The sequence below is a fragment of the Cuculus canorus genome, chromosome 2 (genome assembly GCF_017976375.1).
Source record: "Cuculus canorus isolate bCucCan1 chromosome 2, bCucCan1.pri, whole genome shotgun sequence".
Classification (NCBI taxonomy): Eukaryota; Metazoa; Chordata; class Aves; order Cuculiformes; family Cuculidae; genus Cuculus; species Cuculus canorus.
In genome coordinates, this window is record NC_071402.1 from 136,445,720 (window position 1) to 136,454,632 (window position 8,913).

Here is an 8,913-nt window from a genome sequence, read left to right on the forward strand (position 1 = left end):
AGATCCTTGCCTCTGGAAAGGAGTGCTTTGCAACAGCAGAAAAAGTTTCTTTCTTCTTAAGGAGCACTTAACAGAGATGCAGTTCAGGAAAGAAAATTTGAAATATCTCAGTTATGGAAATCATATCGAGAACCCTGAGACACATATTGCAAGCATTGACTTATGGGTTTTGCTCTCAATGCAAGAAGATCAAAGCATTCATGATGTTATCTTGGACAATTTTCCTTGCGATAAGGACATTTTTGAGCGTACATGGATACATTTTCCTAATTAAGGAGCAAAAATTGGGCAAATACCACCATACCACTTATTACAGGTAGTCCTATGAGCTGCAAAATATATGTAAAAGTTATCCAAAAAAACACTATGGAAAAGCTATAGAATAAGGAATTATCATAACTTTAGAAGTTTGTGAAAGAGGAATATTTAATTAAGAATTTATGCACTACAAGTATATATGTGTCTCTCTTTTTAGGCTGTTTTCTGTTATTATTCCACTTTTTTCTCTTTAGTTCCCAACTTTCAGTTCTCAGGTTTTGAAGTGTTTTATTACTTTCTGACAAAATAGGTGCAGGTGGCCTGATTTATTGTCTGAGTTCTGCTGTTAGATAGTGACTTTTTAGAGATGGACTTTATTTTTTCCCTAAATTGAAAGTCTGAAAGCCAAACACAATTTAGAAGTAGATGGCAGATACACCTGAAGGCAGGGACACACACGTTGGGGATTTAAGTCCAACATGTCAAAATAAGGACCTTTTGAGAAGGGATCTGAATTTGGATTTTGGACAGTGGATGCAGGGAACAGATTTAGACTTATGTCTCTTCTCCAGTATGACTATAAATAAGATTGCAGCTGATTAACTTATTTGGAATGCCAGTTGATGCTTACAAGTGATGATGAACAGAATTAATACTCGTGAAAAAACCAGAGACCAGTTGCAGATTCTTCTGGTTATTATAATTGCAGTAAGGCTGAAAATGTAAGCTCAAACTAAATACCATCCTCTCATAGTGTTTGCAGTACAGGTCACATTGAGCAGAACCAAGACCTTAAAGAGGTGGAAAATATTTTCCAGCTTCCTACAGGACCAGATGGTGTTTTGACAAAAAGTTGAACACAAACACGGTTACCACCAAGATAATCTGTTATCTAGAATAGATCTTTTAATGGCTAGGTTTGTGTACTTTCTATCTTGTAGTCAAGTTATCTAGCCATAAATAACACTGAAAAGAGACCAAAACAGTAGCTTAGATTACTGGCAGGAACATTCACTGGCAGCCCTGCCTTCAACATAATTCTCTTGAAATCGTTTATCTACAACAGAAGCTATTCAAATAATTAAGTGTTACGGGAAATTTCTCAGATAAAGTAATAGAACCCTATCTCAAATTAATGGAGACAGACCAGTGCAGGCCATCTGAAGTCTTAATCTCATACTTATTTCCTTTCTTAAACCAATATAATTTTTTAATTTATTCTTTTAAAACTGATTTGCTTTATATATTAGACATCAGGGAAGTCAATTGCTGTCCCAGGGACTCCATGGTGAAGTACATATACTGGGAAGACTTCCAAGGCTTCAGTCTGTCTTGCCTTTCATCTCACTGTCACTGTGGAAGGGCATGAGTCTCCTCTGTGGCCCTTTGTTATACGCACCAGCCCACTCAGCTCTTAGGTAACCACTGGTGTCCTATATTTAAGTACCAGATGATTTTTTAAATAAGCAATGCTTACCACAAAGTCCTCCATGTGTGGAAGTTGCACTGAGCTCCAAGGAAGCCAGGAGGTCTGGTTTTGTTTTGGGATTGTTTGTCACTCCCCCAGTCTCCAAGGTAGGCATAAATGACGGAAAAATGTCTTCTGGTTGACCGCATAAGGAAATTACTCTTCTGTAGCTTTCTAGGAGCTCCAAAGGGCCCCTATGATGTTGACAGACAAGCCTTACCAAGAGAAGACACCAGAAAGGGCTCCCATTTCCAAACTAAAGGGAAAACTGAGATAGAGACTGACCTGATTTACTTGCAGTGTGGCAAATGTCATTCTCTAAATCAAAGGTCTCTCATACTCTTGTCTAGCTACTTAAATGCTTATGTTCAATTTTAACCCTTTCAATAACTTCCTTGATTGACAGTTATTATGAGACTTGTTCACCCACTTCTTAGTGCACAGTGACAGCAGTACGTACAGTTGTAGTGGTTACAAAGATTTTCCATAGCAGAAAGGTAGCATTTTATACACATTTTGGATGTAAATAACTACAAAACCTGTGGAACAAGACTAGATCAGGGTTGCAGCAATGTTGTGTCCTGTAAGGAGGCAGTTAATTATGCATACCTTCTGTAATTATGTCAAATCGAGAGGTTCCTATGGTTACTTTTTTAACCATTACAGGATTCTGGTTTACAGCGTGGATCTACAAAAAGCTGCACTGGCTCAAGTGAGGGTGCAGCAACACAGAGGTGAGAGGGAGTAGCCGGAGGGTGGAAAGGAATTGTTATGCTGGCTTTGTCACCTTTGTCCTGAAACTTTTAAAAACTTCTGGAAAAATATGCAGAATCTCCATCCCCACTATCTGTAAAATCAAGCCTGCATGTATGTTTAATGGACTGTGTTCCAGTTCAGCCGCAAGTTATTCAATGGGAATTACGGGAACAGGTTGTGAATCAATGTCAGGAGATCAGACTACCTTTGTGGTTCCTGTCCCTCAAATTCATAGCCTCTCATTAGGGATTCTCCAGTCTGAATTCAGCCGGCCAGTATTTTTCAGTATGAACAGGAGGAAGGACAATGTTTTGGATACTTACACAAATCATATTGTTTATCTGTCACTACTATATCTCTGTATTCAATAGGAGTCAGGAGCCTACTGCAGAATAGCTATGCGACATCAGTTGTTTGACCAAAGGCCTATTCAGACAAGCATTCCAGCATTCATCCGTCTTTGGGGCTGCCAGTAATAACAATTAGCTTGACTTAATTGTATATTTTAACAGCTGCTTAATATTACCCAAATCTTTCCTTCACTCGTAATGTAAGATACCTTTCTGCTGAAAGTGGATTTAATTAAGGCTCTGTTCACAACTTTTCACAAGCTGTTGAAAAATTCATGTCCTGTAAGAAAAATGATGATGCAGTAAATGCTACTGGGGCAAAGACTAACTTTTTATTAGATGAGCATTGAGCCCTTATGAATTCATTACTCCAGGTTAGATGATGTGCTTGCCAAAGGAAAAATGGAATACATTTATCAACTGCAGTGACATAAAAGGTGTAAAATATGCAGGTGCTGATACCAGCAAAGTTGAATGTTTGGAGGGATTGTATCCTTGAAGTGGTGGCAAGCTGTAATTAGTTCCAGAGTAATGTACCAGTTGACTACATTTCCATTTGGTCTAGAACTACCAAGCTGATGAAGAACATTGTGACTGATCAATACTGCAGCATTGCTTCTACTTAAAGCCTTTAGCATTTGTTGCACAAGAAAAGACAAAGTCGCATTTTTCAGGAATGTACCAGGAAACAAATAAAGCCTGGAATATGCACTTTGGCATAAAAAAATCTCTCACATATTTGGGTGTGTGCTAAATTGGTAATTCTTTTCAAGATAGTAGTTACTGAGTTATTGACTCTCATCTTCACAAGGGAAATTTGAATTCCTAACTCTTAACAAGCCCGTACTGCTATACTGACAACCCTCCCCATATGCTCTGAATAACTCCTTGGTAACGGCAAAAGCAGTCGAGGAAGTTGTTATATATATGGAATTACATTATGATCTTGAATCACTTTCATCTGGAGCAGATGTCGTTTGTCCTTAGCTTGGCTTCTACTCAGACATGGGAGGCATGACATTTATATATCATTATAAATGAGCTGGGATCTGGGAGTGTGCAAACTTTTGGATTATAGACATTCAGAACTACAGTCATCACCCTCTACTCCTTTTCACTGTCCAGAGGCAAATATTTTATAAAATTCTCTCCTCATATTCTGCCAATAAATATTTTAGTGATCCTAGCAAAAATTTTTAGATGTGCTGTAAATATACTTGGCAAGACAATGGATGCCCTTAGCCACTGTAAGCAGCCACTTTCCATTTAGTTAATGTATTTCACATATGTGGATAAGAGTAAAGCAGGATGGAGAAGCACGTGCAAGTATCAGTATTCATGCCTTTGGTACCTAGGAAGGTGACAACTCCTCTTGTCAGGGCTCTGGTTGGGGTTTTTTTTTGTTTTGGGAGGGGTTTTTGGGTGTTGATTTTTGGGGGGGGGGAGGGGAATGAGACAGTTTCACAATTTAATAGCAATTTAATAGCTTTTTAGGAAATCCATGATATTTGAGACTTTTACCCCCTTATGGTTGAAATAGGTAACATTTGAAAAGATATTTTGACAAGGGATGGATCTGCAGAAACCTAAGCAGTCACACAAATAGCAATGATCCCATTGCTGTGTTTCCATAGGAACCTGGGCTATATATCAACAACTGCCACAGAAGAACTGATTCAAAAAAATGTCAAAGCACAGAAGCCAAAGGTGACAGCATATTCTGCTCATCCCCCTCGTGATAAAGCCCTACACATGGGAGGACATTGCCCAAACAACTGGTTCATCTCCTGTTCTTGAGGTTTAAAAACTGAATGACTTATGGACAGCTTTTATTAACATAGTGCCTAAAGAAACAGGTTGCTCTGTGAACACTGGATATAGCAGCAACCCTGCCTTTCCAAGGGTCAGTGTAGCCTGTTGAGATCTTCTGGCATTTCATAAAGGGGAAGATGCTTACTGGTGATTTTCCTTCAATATAGGCAGTAAAAGTCTCTTTTCCATCAAGTGTCAATTTTCATACAGCTCGTAGGAACTTTATAGATCTAAGTAAAATCTCAGAAGTAAAAAGTTAAAATGTATACACACATATACACTTGTACAAATAACAACATCATATGAATCTAATTTTCAGAGGAAGTGAGGATAAAAGTTAACCCATATTATGCGCTTTCATGCCCGCCACACAAGTATATCAATTCAACTATATAAACACTTATGGTATGCTTTCACAGCAGACTAGTTTGTTTCTGGTAAGAAGCAAAGGCTGTATGCATGCCCCAGGCTCTGAACCAGTTTCCCCAAATATTCCTGGAGCAATGTTTCCTCATAATGGTCTTTCTTGATTGGAAGACAATAAAGAGCACAGATTTGCAGTAGAAGAGTTTGTACCAGTTCTGAAGTTGCAGAGAATTCAATGGGATTTTTATAGGACATTTTTTAACAGGTAAAGGTGAACAATTTACTGTGTTAATAACCCTTGCTGAGTTTAGTGATGAAAAGAACTGATTGGCAAGCCAATGCAAAAGAGCGGGACATCTGAAAATCTTCCTCAGCTGCTTCCAAAGCAGCAGCTTGAGCCTCGTCTTTGGGAATTTAACAGAACCAAGGAGTTGTCTTTGCTGTGTTTTAACGTCACTTTGAACATAGCTGTGAATGCTTGATAGGCCAGGGTACTGCTGCTCCTGCTTATTCAGAAATGACCCAAAATTGCAAAATACGTGTCCAGATCTGGATCTAGAATACAAATGCTGGACAACCTCAGGATGTTTGGATCTAGATTTTTGGTGTCGATGCTATGAATAGAAGTACAACTCAAAGGAGCCATCCTCTTCTTTGGTCCTGGTTTAACAGGTGTGAAAGAGTTTACATTTTTACAGTGAAACATTTAAAACTTTCATGAGACCAGGCTTCACATGGCTGACCCATGCTGCCATCACCACAGGCAGCCTGGCTCACTGGCCTGTCCCTCTATGCTCCAGCTCCTGTACGCCCTGGACAGAGCAGATGGGACAACAGGATAGAGGAACCAGCCTGCAGATGTTCAGAAAGAAAAGCCCTGAGGGATTTTACACAACACAAGTCCAAGCAGGTAACAGAAGAACTAGTATTTTTCCCAAACACTATGCTAGCCATAATTACAGTCACATAAATCAATATGATGAAAGAAAAATCACATATTTCCAGATGCCCACAGTAAACCTACTTACTATAAATTAGAGCCAGAGTTAAGTGTGTGGAAACCTCCTATAATTTAGGGCACAGCTGCAAGAAAAGCTGTAAGAAAAGTCTCTGAGCTGTGACTTTGTTTTCATCACAGCATTTTGTTATGTCTTTTATTATTGCTTTATCAAAAGAAACCTGGGGAAGCAATGTTCTCTTTTACAACAGCTCTATTATTCGGTTGGGAAAAAAAATCAAAAAAAAATTACACTAAATGAGTTGAAAGATTACCTTTAATTACCATTCACTGACTAAGCTATGTCAGATAGAAAGATTCCTATATTAAAATGAAGCCTTTTGAAAAATACATCAAGCACATTGCTGCGATTTGTCCTGCCAGCAGATTCCAAGATTAATCCTTCCCCAGCATTGCAACCGAGAATTGAGTTCTCGCCAAAGTTTCAACAGCAGTCATTGAATCTGTTTGCAAAGAGGCATCAGTACCACATCTGTTGTATTTTGTTTCATAACAATAATTTGTAGCTTATTTATCCTTTGAGACTTATCTTTTCGCACCAGATGGCTTGCTATTATATTTTTTTCATTAATAAACATTATTAGTGATAGGAGATGATTCGGGAATAAATAAAGTAGTCACAGATCTTATTTTTTATTGTTTACACAGTATTACAGCCAGGATTCTGTTTTGTCAATAGTTTTCAGTACTACGGCTTTGAAACTGATGGGAACTTTTATGCTAATGGCTAGTTCGTAAATGTCATGGACCTTCTGTACAGCTCCTAGCTATAGGCAGACATCCTCTAAAAATGTAAAGGAGGTAGGTTTTCTCCAGTCCTACTGATGAATGCTTAGAGATCACTGTCGGTCATCCCCCACACGTAGCTCGTAAGCGTCTTCGTATAGCTCAGTAGAAGTTCCCAAACCACAGCACAACAGGCTGCCATTCTGGCCTGGTGTTGCTTGTGCTCTGTGCTTTGCTGTTCCAACTGGAATGGAAGTTTTGCTTAACACAAGATGGCCTACAATCTGTTTCCCATTGTTGTGGCAACATCTCCAGCTGGGAGAAATCCATCCCAACCCAACCCACAGGCCTCCCAGCCTTGCAGTACCTACAGTCCATTGTAAGTAAACGGATTTGTCCACCAACAATTTTGTTTTGTTTTGCTTTAATAGAGTATTCCAGCAATAAATTGGTTTCAGACTAATTTTCTGCTCAATCTAAATTGTCATCATGGGCTGGCAGACTGCAAACTCCAGAAATCTGCCCAAGCGGATTTCCTGCTAGGATATAATAAGAGAGACAAGCAAGATCTGCAAGACCAGGAAGATCCCACCTGCCCCCCTTTTCCCACCACCAGTGTCCTGGGGCCAGAGGGGCTCCCCCAACCTGGCAACCCTGGACCACTGCCTGCATCCTGCCAGCCCAGGGGCACACTCAAGGACTCTATGGGCTCTCAGTGGGTGGTCTGCTGTCCTATCAGAAAAAGATGGTGCTGGCAGCCCCTGAGGGTTGTCTCAGCAAAGCATGACCACTTACAGCAGAACTTTGAACTGGGCTTTTAGCATCTGCAGCCAAGGGCTGCATGTCAGTGGGTTACCCTCTGACACTTTCCGTGCTGCAGTTTCTGTCAAAGGCAGTCCTCACTTTTAAAGACAAATATGCTTTTCTTCTAAGCAAAGGTCATCTGAAATTGTTTAAAACCTGAGTATTATTTTGCCTGTCTTTCACTAAGACAATGTACATAGCACGTCATTTATAAAGAGCGAAAGTGAACGCATTTTCACAGCCATAGGTTCAAGGGCACAGCATGCACACCTGTGTTCAATTCTGCTCACTTACGTTATTAGGCATTCATGCCAGATCAGGAGCATTAAGATTTTTTGATTTAGGCTACAAAAACCTAAATGATACGGCCAATTTTTTCAGGCTTTAGTGTCTAACTATCATGATCTAAATTCATCCCTGTGGAAAAGCCTGTTCAGAATGAACAGGAGAAAATCATGACATTGAAACGTAATTTGTCTCCATAAACAACACCTTAAACCTCCATAGATGTATTGTTTTGTTTCAGGCAGTCTTCTACAGCTCATGTGTGTTCTGTTTATCTTTACCAAGCGGTTTTATAAATCTAGGGCTTTTTTTTTAATTGCAAAGGGACACTCCATTACACTGTTTTTAGAGACTTGCAGGAAGAGTGATATTTGCAGATGAGGGAGCCAGTATGACTTCTGTTGCAGGTGTTCTGTAAACTTTTCCTGGAGGGGAAAAGGCTTTGGTGCCTAGATAAGGATTGACAGCCTGAATTCAGAGCCACTGCATTCAGAATACTGCCTGAATTTTCAGCAAGGCCTGTTATGAAGGATGGATTTTTGGCAACAAAGTCTGGAAAGTTTTGTTCAAATACACTTTTTACCCTAGACTCTCAGCTTGAGCATCATATTGAATCCAGATATCTACAATTTGCATTAATAGTTTACTAATCTAATTAATCTTAATTAATTAATCTTAGTAATTAGTAAGCCGTTGTAGGAAACTAATCCTATTCCATGTGCTGAATTAAGTAGATTTAGGTCATATTCATATTGAATGTAAGAGATTTGCTTATAAGAACTGCAGTGAATCATCTGGCCTAGTATCTAGTAACAGATCTACTAATCAGTAATTGTATAATAGCTGACATAAGTAAAACAGGATATTATAAACTCACATTTACTATAGACACCAATGACTCTATTGGAGTGTTGTTTTCTGCCTTTTTGCTGGTATGATTATTCACACTAGCTACTGAGTTTAGGTATTTTTATTTGAATAAATGATTAATGAATACAATTTGTGATTGTTTAATTACCTTGGAAGAATAACAGTCAAGATAAATTAATCACATTCAACTAATAATATCC